Below are 14,303 nucleotides of genomic sequence, written 5' to 3'. Positions count from 1 at the left end.
GAGTAGGATGAGCTGGTGGCGGATGATGAAGGTGATGAGGAGGAAGGGAGTAAAGGGGCTGAGGATATGGGGATTTTTGGTTGAAGGGAGGAGAGAGAGAACGAAGATTTGGTGTTTATTTTGGGTTGGGGGAGGGGGTATTTTTGATTTTGAGGGGAAAATTTTGGTGTTTATTTTTTATATGAGCCAAAACATCCTAGACGGAAATTTCCATCTAGGATACCTTTTCATATAAAAAAAATTAAAAATACAAGAACCTTCTAGGACAGTATCCTAGACGAAAATATTCATCTAGGATGTTTTATCCTAGACGGAATATTCTGTCAAGTTTAATAGTAAACTAGACAAAAAAAATTTCATCTAGAATATTCCGTCTAGGATACATGATTTTCTACTAGTGACATCATTACATATGAGGGAATCCCCTCATATAACATATCATACCAGCATCTTATATTATATATATATCCTATATAATATATATATATATATATATTATATATATTATATATATATATATAATACTATAGAATATATATATATATATAATATAATATATAGTAAAGAGAGAGAGAGAGAGAGAGCGAGAGATCGCAGAGAGAACGAGAGAGAGAGATGTAATGGGTATCATCTATGTCATATGAGAGGATTCTCTCATATACAATGATGTGGCACAATCTCCACCAAAGTGTATTTATGAGGCATTCTCTCTCTACTTATTCACTTGGTGCGGAGATTTGTGCACATCAATTGTATATTGAGCGAATCCTCTCATATGACAATATGATACCCATTAATGTCAAGTATATATATATATATATATATATATATATAGATATATATATAGATATATATATAGATATAGATATATATATAGCAATATGGAGGAACTGAGTACGAAGCATAAGCTTATAAGCTTGGTTTGTGCTTATGTGCTTGGTAGTGGGGTAGCACATTCCTATTAACTCATTTAAAGGGATAAGAGAATGGATAGGAATAAGCCACCTCATTACCAAGCATAAATTTATGATCGGTATCAAGTTCCTACTTTTCACCTATGTGTGTGTGAAAAATATAGGAACTTGGTACCAAGCACAAATTTTATGCTTGGTAGTGAGATGACACATTTCTATTCATTCCTCAACTCATGTGAATGTGGTTCCCCATTTGAATGAGTAGAAAAGAATATGTCACATCACTACCAAGCACAAAAACTTGTGCTCGGAACCAAAGTTTCTCTATATCACTCTCTATATAGAGAGCGATATAGAGAAACTTTGGTTCCGAGCAGTAGTGATGTGGCATATTCTTATCTATTCAGTCAGATGGGGGGACCACATTCACATGTATTGGGGAGTTGATAGGATGGGAATAGGACACGTCATGGACACATCACTACCAAGCATAAAGTTTGTGCTTGGTACCAAGTTTTAACATTTTTATGGTGTTTGATAGTGAGGAATCATAATTTAATCCACACACACACACATATATATATATATAATAAGATAAAAATGAGATAGTAAGCACAGATTCTTATTGTGAGCTAGAGTAACAGGCTACTCAAAACAACAATCGACACCGCCTATTGTGATTTGCACTCACCATGACATGTAGAAAAAATTATTTTGTTTTGTAATTTTTAATCATTGTTTTAGCTGTGTAGAGGGCACGACTGTTAAATTACCTGAAAAATCAGCATACCAAACTAGTTTGTTTCATATTCTTGGAAACTTCATATATGTGAAAATTTTACTATAAACATTTGATTACGTGTTGAACAAGATGTACGGTGTCGATTATGAATGTGATGAGCTGGCTAGTCTAGCTCACGATAAGATTTGTGCTCACAATCTCTTAAATTACCTGAAAAATCAGCATACCAAACTAGTTTGTTTCATATTCTTGGAAACTTCATATATGTGAAAATTTTACTATAAACATTTGATTACGTGTTGAACAAGATGTACGGTGTCGATTATGAATGTGATGAGCTGGCTAGTCTAGCTCACGATAAGATTTGTGCTCACAATCTCACTAAAAACAAGAGGACAAACAGTCAACCGACTTAGCTAGGAAATAAGCAACACCATTACCAGTGCGCCTTATTAAGAAACTTTAGAGCAGTCAGTAATAATCAGACCAGCGCGAACTTCATCTGCAATAGGAGCCAAGGAAGCAAAAGGAGAAGGAGAGTCCACCAAGGAGATAACCTTTAGAGAGTCAAATTTCACCACTGAAATCCTCCAGTTCATACGGCGAACAAACCGAATGCCTTCCAGGACAGCCAACAGCTCCGTATCCACAGATATAGGACCCCTGATCCCCATAGAGTAGTAACCAATCACATGTCCATGGTGATCCCGAATAACACCTCCCAAACCAATAATATCTCCTTCCAGAGGAACAACAACATCTGTGTTGAGCTTTAGCAAACCAGGAGCAGGGGATACCAAGCAGAAGGCCATTTGGAAGGGATGACAATGTCACGGGAGAGACCTCTAACTCTATCCCATTCCTCCATAAAACAGATAATCCGAGTCACCAAGATCGAGGCATCTCTAACACTACCACCATTATTCCTTCCCCCCATATAAACCACGTGGTTGTGAAAGCTAAAGCCAGAGAGTCCTCAGGGCAAACAGAGGTGAGATGGAAAAGGAAATCACCACAAGACGTGCCTCGAAAACCATTAATCACTTCCCAAAGATCTAAGAACTCCCACACCAAACGAGCAAAGGAGCAGACAGTGAAGATATGAAGGGCGGTCTCAAAGGTAGCAGAGCAAATGCGACAACTAGGGGCACATAGATCCCCCTACAAGATAAACCAGCTGAGGTGGGGAGAGCATCATAGAACAGTCGCCAAAGGAACACTCTAATTTTCGGTGGGATCTCCGCATGCCAGATCAAGGACCACTACTTCGCTACCTTAGAATTCGAGGTGGAAGTAGTATCAGACATATTATGGCGAAGAAGTTGGTATCCACTCTTGACTGTGTAGCACCCCTTCTCCTCATAATACCAAATGAGTCTGTCAGAGACAGGAGAAGGCGGCAGTGAGATAAATGAAATGTCCTCCTGATCTACCTGCTAAAAGGAGGTAGCAACCAGCTCATGATTCTAAGTACCCGAAGCAAAGATCAGCTCAGCCACCCTTTTGGAAGGGTCGATCGGAGAAGTGATTGGCCTGAAAGAAAAGGACATTGGGATCCATGGGTCAGCATTGATAGACACTTTGGCCATCACCTATCCTCCATCTTAGACCTCGAGCTAGGAGCTCTCTACCCCAGATACTGCTTCGCCATAAATAAGAGCTGCCAGGGCTGACACCAGCTAAAAGGAAATCTGAGTCCCTGAAATACTTTTCCTTCAAAACCCTACTAGCCAGAGAAGAAGGTACAATTCGTCAACGAGTTAAGTGATGGGCTAAGAAGCTTAACCCCTTCTTAATTTGCTAAACATAAAAAAATCTATTCAAGGGTTAAAGTGAATTAATCCTTCATAATTTGCCAAACGTTAAAAGTGCATAATGGTTAAGCTAACCCTTGGAAGGATTAAAATGATTTAACCTCTCAAAATGAGCGGTTTACTAATATTCCTTTTTAGAAGGATTAAGAGTTAACTCCTCTATTTATAAAAAAAATAGTCAAAATCCTTGTTATTCCTAAACACTAAAACTAATAACAAGAACTTAAATAAAACTTGTTTAACTGGTTAATAATTTAGTCATTTGAGTTATCGAATGGGATAACTACATTAATCATTCTACTTAATCTCTTTTCTTTAATCCTTGCCAAACGAAAGTGGGTGCTTAATATTAGGATGATATTTGGATTGTTTTAAAATAAATTCTAAAGCAATTATCTTACTTTACGTTATTAATTTTAGGCAGTCAGCAAAAGTTAGCAAGACTAATATCTACCGAGATTGTTTAGTCCTTCATTTATATATTAGAAATGGATTAAAATCCACTTAAACTTACCAAATATTGTGAATTATAAACATGGATTATAATCCATTTATAACTCAAATGAATTATAATGCAAAGCTGCCTAACTTGCTCATAAGTTGGATTGGTGGGGTTTCAAAACATTAGGAAAACAAATATTAAGCTTGAAAAAAAATAAAGGTGAAATATATATACATGTATATATATGTATATATATAAATATATATACATGTATATATATACATATATATACATATACATATATATATACATATATGTATACATATACATGTATATATATACATATGTATATATATACATATGTGTATATATCACTACAACAAAAAAGCTAATCCGCGAGGAACAAGTTTGTCGTTGAAAGTTGAGATTTCCTCGTCGTAGTGTGTTGGCGAGGAAAAAACTTTGGTCACCATTTCCTCACGGTAGGGTGGTCAAGAAAAGTTTCTGCGAGGAATATTATAATTTCTCGCAAAATCCTTTTTGCGATGAATATATTCTTTTCTCGTTGTTACTCTTTAGCCTCGATATTTTTTCTCACCTAATCTCATACCTTTTTCATCGTTAAAATAAAGTTTCCTCGCTAATGACACGTGAATAATATTTAATTTATATATAATAAAAGTTCTAAAAAAACTATTTTCGTCATTGTAAGTATCTTTCAGCGAGGAAACTGTTCCTCACAAAAGGTAAATCTTTAACGAGGAAATTGATTTTCTTCATTATATGTTTCTTTTTCTTGTGGAAACAGTTCCTCGGCAAATGGACTCAAAGACGAGGAAATTTAAATTTGTCGTTGTAGGTTCACAAGTAGAAATCAGAGCATTGGCGATGGGTACATTTCCGTCGCTAATGAATGTAATTTGAAAAAAAATTGCTACTTTTTGAGCCCCCCAATAGGGAATATATACATGTTGCTACCAATATTTATAATATATTCAATAATATTCACATTCATCAATTTACATCCAACAATATTCACATTCATCAATTCACATCCAACAATAATCATATTCATCATTCATCGATTCACATATATATAATCCGAAGGTCATAATATGTTCAACACAATCCAAAAGTCTACAAAAGTAACAAAAAAGTCTAACTCGCTACCCAATTCGTCGTAGTCGTCGTAGTCCTTATCGTCGTGATCTCTTTCGTCGGTGGTGGCTGCATCAAAGCGTCATGTGATATATAAAATTCCAAAGTAAATATATAAAACTAATCACATAATATAAGTTTTAATAATATGATCATATCGGGTTTTCACTCAAATACTTATGCTCCATCCGAGCATAAGGAGTAGATCCTAAGAAGTGATCGTATAGCTTCGATCTGTCATTCGCCGATGCCGTCTCACATATTTTCTACAAAATAAAATACTTTATTAGTATGTGCGATGATAATATATAAATAAAAATGATGCGATGATAATATCATAAATTAAAAATAATCCACCTACTTTATCAAAGAGCAAGAGAAACTAATGAACGAGTACTTATAGCATACATGCTACTTTTGGGGAATATTTCCATCATTAAGAGCAACAAATTTGCATAAACAGTACCTTCAGCAGCTTGATTTAGTGGTTGCCTTGGTTGATGTTGCTGCTGTTGTTGGTATTATGGATGATGCACTTTGTATTGTTTCTTTGGTTGTTCTAAAAATACTGGTGCTTGATACCTGCTCACCTAAAGGTAAAGAACTTGGAAGTCAACATGGCATATCATTCTCCTCCATAGCATAACCTCTATCATGTTGAAGATGCAAATTGTAAAAGTGAAATACTTTACCCTGGAGAGTTCCGGTTTAGATCATTAGGTGACAAAGTAATTGAGATCATTGATACATGGCGAGTCATATCCAAGCTACATGACATAGTTTTTAGACATAAGAGAACTATTCCAATGATATGATTAAAATTACCTGCATAAAGAAAGTAAAAAACTTACGGTACAAGACCTTCCTCTATAGGTTCCCAGACTTGTTGTGTAAACTCACGCACCAAACTTGTTGTGTAAGCTCATTACTCTGGTACAAAAAAATTTACCATGCTTTCATCCGCATCCTGTTCCCTATCAAGGTCTTGCAAGAACCAGACAACACTCTCACTATCCTTAACATCATGCTTAAAACACATAAGGCAAATTAAGAGATAAAAACTCTGAAATAAAACCTCATAGTTTGTTTAAAAATAAATCACAATCCCCATCAACTCTTAGATGGACTCCATATTCTAAAACTCTAAAAGGATGAAAATGTGATACATACACAGCCTGAGCTGCTGTCAGCCTTACAAGAAGATCCTTAACAAGTAGCTTTTTAACAAAATCTTTGGCGCTCTCACTTATTATTGGCCATGGTTGCCAACGATAATATGGCTTATTTCTAAGAAGCTGTAAGTTAACGCCATAGAAAACATTATATTAGGTCATATCGGAACAAAGAGAGCTTATAGTGTGAACAAGCTCTCTGGATTAGTAAGCTAGAGCATAGGGTGTATACTCAAAACTTGGATTGAATTACAATAAAGAACATACGTCCAAGATTGATATTAATTTAGACAGAGGGTGTATACTCAAAACTTAAAAATAACTTGTCAGCCATATACATAAGTTCTGAAAATAACTGCAAGTTCAAGTTCTTGTAGTATAAAGATTGACAGGAGGTTCAATGTCAACTTACTCCATCACAATATACACATCATCATCATCTTCAAATGCATTATGGAAATGAACAATATTCTCATGTCCTTTTAGGGCTTGCAATATTTTCACTTCACACTTAACATCCTCAACAGCAATGTGACGGACCAACTGCACCAAAATTAATATAATTATAAGACATTATAAATATAATTTGAGTGAAAGATGAGGATCCATCACCCTACCAGTCCTAAGAAGCTATAATTCTGTTCAAAGTCATCATACCAATGTCTCTGGTGATTGATAAACATGCTTTAGACCAGAGACAAGTTTAAATGATTTACTCAAAGTAATGTCTTTGTCATATGTTCCTATTTACTTTATTTAATCCCATGATAGATCACTGACTTATATTTGACAACTCTGTTCCTGGGGTACGAGCATAATTTAAAGAAGATTTTTATTACCCATTTTCTGTGTTAACATGAATGCTCAACTGTGTGGCCCTACTACTAGTACCAGGCCAGAGCATCATAACATGCGTTATCGAGTCTCAAAGAACGGATTGTTGGAAACTGGCCAAACTTAGACTAACAAGGTACACTTCACATATGCAGATTGAATGACACTGAGATCTGAGGGATCGTGTATATATGGAAATGATACCGCATGCACCTTTTAGTCGCGTAAAATCAAATAGGGTCAGGAATCAACGCTGGGAAGATTGAATGACACTGAGATCTTCCAAACTTCTTGGTGTTTTTGTCATTAAGGAATAATTACAAACACATGGTGGGCAAAACAAGAAGCAAAAGCATCATCAACAGCAGAGAAGAGAAAGTACCTGAGTCGCAATCAACGTTGCAGCCTCGACATAATTGAGGCAAAGTCCGCTAGTCAATCGCTTCTGAGCGAGGAATCCCACCCGATGAAGGGCCAATTTCTCAACTTCTCTAGGTACCAGCTTCATCTCTCGCAATTAATTTTGCTTCTGTGAAAATCAACGACGCAAATAAAAGATATGAGAGGGGGTTTTCCCATAAATTACATCATCAGGGTAAGATGGAGGTGTACCCATCGGAAGCAACCGCGGGGGGAGAGAGAGTATGAATCTGAATGTTTAGCAAAGACGTCGCCACCCCTTCTTCTGTTTCTCGCAGAGAGAGATGACATCAGATTCGGACACGTGGCAGTCATATGAAGGGGCTTCGGCGCAATCACGACCGCGATTAGGCGAGAGACGCCGACTGCCATGGCTGAAGATTCATTTTGCGGCGAACGAGGTGGACGAGGAGGAAGCCAGAGATGAAGCAGAGGACGACGGCTCAGGACTTGAGAAATTTTGAAAGGGAGGGTTTGGAAAATTTGAGCGTGTCTGAGGAAAACAAAAGGGGGGAAGTTTTAGAAACGGGGTTTGGAAAATTTAGGAGCCCGCTCAGGACTTGAAAAATTTTGAAAGGTAGGGTTTTGGAAAATTTGAGCGTGTCTAAAGAATACAAAAGGGGGAAAATTTTGTATTCAATCTCCTACATTACGGATATCAAATCGAATTTGTGAGGTATACATATTAAAATTAACATTTTAGGATATGAGTAATTAATAAAAAAATTAATTAAGAAAATTTGACATTAGTGATTAAATCTATCCAAACTATTTTCATTTGTTTCTTTAGTTATTAAATCTCATTAAGCTCTTCTCAAAATTAGTAATGATGTTTGCAGGCTTAAGTTTATCCGTGAAAAAAGCCAAGCGTAGTGGCGGTCATCGAATCAGCTAGCATAAAGAATAAAAAATTTTAAAAATAACATAGAATTCCTAATTAATTAAAAAGGGCTATGATAAGTTTTGGTATATCATTAGCAAGATCAATATGGTTACATGTTCATAACACGTATAACTAAAAATGATCTCCTTATTGGTCTCTCACCATTTTCTCATCATCTTCACTTTTCTCATCATATCCTCATTGGTCATTTCCCGTCGCCAATATTTATATTGGTGACGGATTCGATATCCGTCACCAATACTCCGTCACCAATATCATCTCTTTTTTGCTGACAAGGGAAATCTAGTTAGCCTGCTCAATTTTAACTCCTTTTTGAGTCCGCTAGCGGCCATAGTTCGATCCCCCTAATCATCACGCCAGCAAGGGGCTCCGCCTTAATACTAAGGGCCCATCCCCATGTGACTGGGCGTGTGGAGTCGTGTGGAGGTCTCGGTGGCGGTCTCGGTGGCGTGTGGAGTCGTGTGGAGGTCTCGGTGGAGGTCTCGGCGGCGGTCCTCGAAGACGGGGAAGACGTGAGGGGTGGCAGTGGACAACGGCGAATTGAGGAGAGGTGGCTGACAAGGTTGGGATGGTCGACGATCAAGCGGAGGTGTCTAATGAGGGGAAGTGAAGGAGCCAAGGGGAGGAGGGAAACGCGAGGTGGAGATCGTCGAGGACGAGCGTGAGTGAAGGAGAGGTGACGGGCTTTGCTCGAGGAGAGTTGACGGACGAAAAAGAGATCGACACGAGAAAAACCCTATAGACGCGATGATTTGTTTTGATGGGGGAAAGTGTGGCACTCGTTCTCAAAACCAAAAATGAAAATTTGGGGACCGTCCCTTTTAGCCCATTACACAATTTATTCACAAAACTAATTCAAGCCTAATGCTTTATTTTAAAGCGTTGTTTTAGACTCTATTGTGACGGGTAGAACCGTCACAAAACTATTTCCTTAGACAACTAATTGATTCTTTTAACGAGAAAACTATTATTTCCTCGCTAATTGATTCTTTTAACGAGGAAATGTTTCCTCGTAAAACAAAAAAATTTAATGAGGAAACTTTTAATTTGTTATCAATGAATTTGGCGGGTGTTGTACATTTTTTCGCCAAATTAATAATGAGGAAATTATAATTTCCTCGCTAATAGGTTTTTTTTGACGATAAAACGGTTCCTCGTAAAACAAAAACTTTTAGCGATGAAGCCTTAAATTTGTTGCTATTGAAATTGGCGGGTTTTGCATATTTTTTCACCAAACTAATAATGAGGAAACCCCTTAAATTTGTTGCTATTGAAATTGGCGGGTTTTGCATATTTTTTCACCAAACTAATAATGAGGAAACTATTATTTCCTCGCTAATTGGTTTTTTTATTTTGCATATTTTTTCACCAAACTAATAATGAGGAAACTATTATTTCCTCGCTAATTGGTTTTTTTAACGAGGAAAAAGTTCCGCGTAAAACAAAAAAATTTAGCGAGAAAACCTCTAATTTTTCGTCAATGAATTTGACGGGTGTTGTAAATTTTTCCGCCAAATTAATAGTGAGGAAACTATAATTTCCTCACTAATAGGTTCTTTTTAACGAGGAAATAGTTGCTCGTAAAAACAAAAACTTTTAGCAATGAAACCTTAAATTTGTCACCATTGAAATTAGCGGTGTTTTTTTTTCCCGTCAAACTAATAACGAGGAAACTATTATTTCATTGCTAATTGATTCTTTTGATGAGGAAATGGTTCCTCGCAGATTATGGATCTTCAACGATGAAATCATACTTTATCGTTGTTACATTTGGCGGGTTTTCCTCTATTTTTCGCCAAAAGAACAGCGACGAAATGATTGTTTCCTCGTTAAATGTGCATTTCACGATGAAAAAGTTTATCACCAAAATATCATATTTCCTCGCCAATAAAATAACTAGTTAGGAGACCAAATCATGATCATCTTTAGTAAGGAACTAAAATTTTCATCGTAGAAGGTGGCCTACTGTGAGGAAAATATATTCCTCATAGAAAACATGCTGATATTTACCGAGAAAATAATATTTTTCTCGTCGAAAGTGATACTTGTTGAGGAAAATAATTTTCTCGCAAAAAAGTTAGTCGCTAAAAGACATGTCTGTTGTAGTGTATATATGAGAAATATGGGTATGCTTGGTAGCAAGCACAAATTTTGTGCTTGGTAGTGATATGGTCCCAAAGTTAAATGAGTGGAGGGGATGTGACACCTCACTACCAAGCACAACTTTTTGTGCTTGGTACCAAGCATTCCCATATTTCTCTATATATATATATATATAAAGCTAGCATTTCGTAACGTTCAAGAAACAACCTCTTCTATAATAATTGCAGCTTTTTGTCCTTTATGGTTGGCCAACGAGGCCATCATCAAGACTTTATTAATCCTTGTAATGGGACCACTAATAAAGCCTTATGAATATATATCTCTGGAGTTTGATGATCAAGTTGGCAATCAGTGAGACTGGAACTTGTGGAATTGTGATGTAAAGAAGAAGAAAAATCTCTACTTTCAGATAGGTTAAGCTCAACTAACACAAGTTACACATCTCCCTTTTCGAATTGGAACGAACATGAGGTGAGGTTTAATTCCCAGAAATTTTCTAAAAAGATTGGTTGTTCGTAATGCTGTGAGGACTCGAACTTAAAACTCGAATTTACGACTCTCTTTCGGACATGGGAGTTCCCTCAAGATTTCCCCTTTGCCACAATAAAAAGTATATATATATATAAATCTTATGTACAGAGGATGACTGAGTTGGCAATTTGGTGAAAGATGACCTACTAAGGGTTGACAACCTCTAGACTTTTTTTTTTTTGTCAATGAAATAAATTTTATTCATCTACCAAATTTTGGAAATGTATACACATCAAGTCTTTACCAGTTCATCTCTGGTAAGAAACAAACAAAAGAAAACACAGAAAAATCAGAAAAAACAGACTGTTTTTACATTTTACCTATTTTTTCTTTGATATGTTCAGGAATATCTTCATTTAACACCTTAGAAAAGATTGAAATCTTTATCTCTCTCACCAACTGAGCTGGTGTATGCATTTTCCTTTGAAAAATTCTTAAGTTTCTTTCCTTCCAAATGCAATAGACAGTAGCCGCCCCCCCAAATTGTCTCCGACCAAGCAACATAAGCTGCTGGGAAGGTCAGTGCATTATATATAGCTGATATCTGCAGTTTCCCTTTTATATGACAGTTTTCTATAGCTCTTTGTAAATTATTACTATCACCAAATTTGTTAAGAGCCATATCTCTAATTTTGAGTATTTGCCTCCACATCCAAGAGTCTGTCACTTTTGGTTGAACCTGCCATATGTCCAAATGGTGTATGTATTTTTCATGTACCCATTTAATCCACAATATATCTTTTTTGGTGTGTATCATCCATAACAGCTTGATTGCTGCTGCATAATTCCAGTCCTTTGCAGTATATAATCCCAAACCTCCCATTTCCTTGTCTTTGCAAACATCATGCCAGGAGACTAAGTGCACCTTACTGTTCCATAAGAAGTCAGAGCACAGTTTATCAATTTTTTGTAGAACCTTGATGGGTAACACATAGTTACTTGTCCAGTAGTTTTGTATCCCTATAATGACAGATTTAATCAGCTGAATTCTTCCAGCATAAGATAGATTTCTTCTGCTCTGCCATCCTTGGAATTGATCTGAAATTTTGTTCAGCAAAGGTGTGCAATCTAGATGAGTGAGCTTTTTAGCAATCAAGGGCAACCCTAAGTACCTGACTGGCATGGAGCCTTCTGAGTAATTCAGTTGAGAGCATATCTGTTCTTTAATAGTATCTTCAATTCCACCCAAGTAAACTGCACACTTGTTTGGATTAGCCTCTAACCCAGATACCCTGCTGAATTCTTGAAGACAAACATGCAATTTATGAATGGAGTTCATATCAGCTCTGCAAAACAGCAACAGATCATCAGCAAAGACCAAATGTGTTATTCCCATTCCAGAACATTTTGGATGATATTTGAACAAAGTGTCAGTTCTGAGCTTCTTCAATCTCCTGGACAGATATTCCATCCCAATAACAAACAGGTATGGTGATAAAGGATCCCCCTGTCTCAATCCTCGTGCTCCTTGAAAATAACCATGTAGAGACCCATTGAGAGATAGAGAGAATTTTGTAGTAGTCACACAATTCATAATCCATCTAACCATGTTATCAGGAAACCCCAATCCAGTTAGCATAGCCTGAATAAAACTCCAGCTTATTGTATCAAAAGCTTTCCTCAGATCTATGTTGAGAGTAGCCCTTGGGGATATGTGCTTTCTACCATAATGCTTGACAAGCTCATGTGCAAGTAGGATATTGTTTGAGACAATCCTTCCCTTGATAAAGGCACTTTGTGCATCATCAATAATGTGTCCTATAACTTTCTGAATTCTAGCAGTAATTATTTTTGAAATCACTTTATAGACACAATTACAACAAGAGATTGGTCTGAACTCAGAAGGTGAACTGGGATTTAGTACTTTAGGGACTAGTGTGATAGTTGTTGTGTTGAGAGAGCCCAGAAGTTTACCAGACCTGAAGAATTCCTGGACAGCTTTAATCATGTCTTCACCTATGATGCTCCAAGCACTTTTGAAAAAAATGATGCACTATAGCCATCAGGTCCAGGGGCTTTTTCATCAGAAATTGCAAAGACAGCTTGCTTAATCTCTTCTTTAGTGATATGAGATCCTAGAGTATTCCTGTGAGAATCTGTGAGAACAGGACCATTCAAGATAACTGCAGAATCTGGCAATGTTGTGTGCACTTTACTACCCAGCATTTTCTTATAGTATTCCACAAGCTCTGTGGCAATATCTGGCATATCAGTAAGTCTTCTCCCATCTTCTGAATATAGAGTTAACACTCTATTTTGATGCCTTTTAGTTTTCATCACTGAATGGAAATATTGTGTACACTTATCTCCATGCACAGCCCAACTGATATTTTCTTTTTGTCTGTGAAATGATTCCTCACATTGAAGCAGTCCATTGTATTTTTGAATACATTCCTTTTCTTGAGAAATAAGATCCTTATTAAAAAGATCTAAATTCAGTTGTTTTTGAACTCCAATCAACTTTTCTTTGGCTCTAAGAACTTGCTCTCCAATATTCATAAAATGTTTCTTGTTCAATTCTTTGAGAGCAGGTTTCAACATTTTGAGTTTGAAGTAGATCTTGTACATGTTATACCCTTTAACTTCTTGCCTCCAAACAGAGTTCACAACCTCTAGACTTCGAGGCAGGAGGAGGTCAACTACCTCAAGCCTCTCTCAATATCTCACATGGCTTGTTGACAAAGAAATGAATTGGTTTAACCAGTCAAAATTTTTATTAATTATTTAATTTTTCTTATATAGTACAGATTCAACTGACATATGGCTTAGTGCATGGAGCAGGATTGAATTGCGTTGAAGTCCTCAACATGTTCAAGCGTCTAACTAGTAAAAAACACAAAAGTATGTGAAAGTGATGAGAGCTAAATAAGTGATCTTGAATTAGTTTTCAAGAATAATAATAATAAAAGTTTACTTAGCTAATAAAGTCACTTTATCAACCTAGAAGTTTAAATTTACCTATAAAACTATTAATCTGACTAACTAAGACTGGTGGGAGACAGGTTAGCATTAAAATAGGAACTAAGACAATGTGGCGGTTAGGATGAGATTAATGAAAATAATTATAGAAAATTTCAGCAATTATTCATCTAATTATTCGATTCCAATTTGAAGATGAATCAGACATATTTTGATATTCGCATCTTAAGAAAATCAATTTTAGCACTACCATTATTAATAATTTATAAAATATTAAGATGGTTAATACCATTAATTTTACACGTTTCTTGTACTATAATACTATAATAGTATTACTAATCATACCAAAA

At 36.3% G+C, this 14,303-nt stretch overlaps 1 long non-coding RNA gene across 1 annotated transcript; it reads right to left on the bottom strand.

The window, feature by feature from the left end:
- On the bottom strand, positions 5,568–6,007 carry LOC109820066. Its single transcript, XR_002241717.1, has 3 exons — positions 5,922–6,007; positions 5,763–5,837; positions 5,568–5,652 (listed from the first exon to the last, which is right to left on the bottom strand). It is a non-coding gene; the product is annotated as an uncharacterized LOC109820066 (long non-coding RNA).

This window comes from Asparagus officinalis, chromosome 8, assembly GCF_001876935.1.
Source record: "Asparagus officinalis chromosome 8, Aspof.V1, whole genome shotgun sequence".
NCBI lineage: Eukaryota > Viridiplantae > Streptophyta > Magnoliopsida > Asparagales > Asparagaceae > Asparagus > Asparagus officinalis.
The sequence above is the reverse complement of the archived record's forward strand: the minus strand, read 5'-3'. Positions and strand labels throughout refer to the sequence as shown.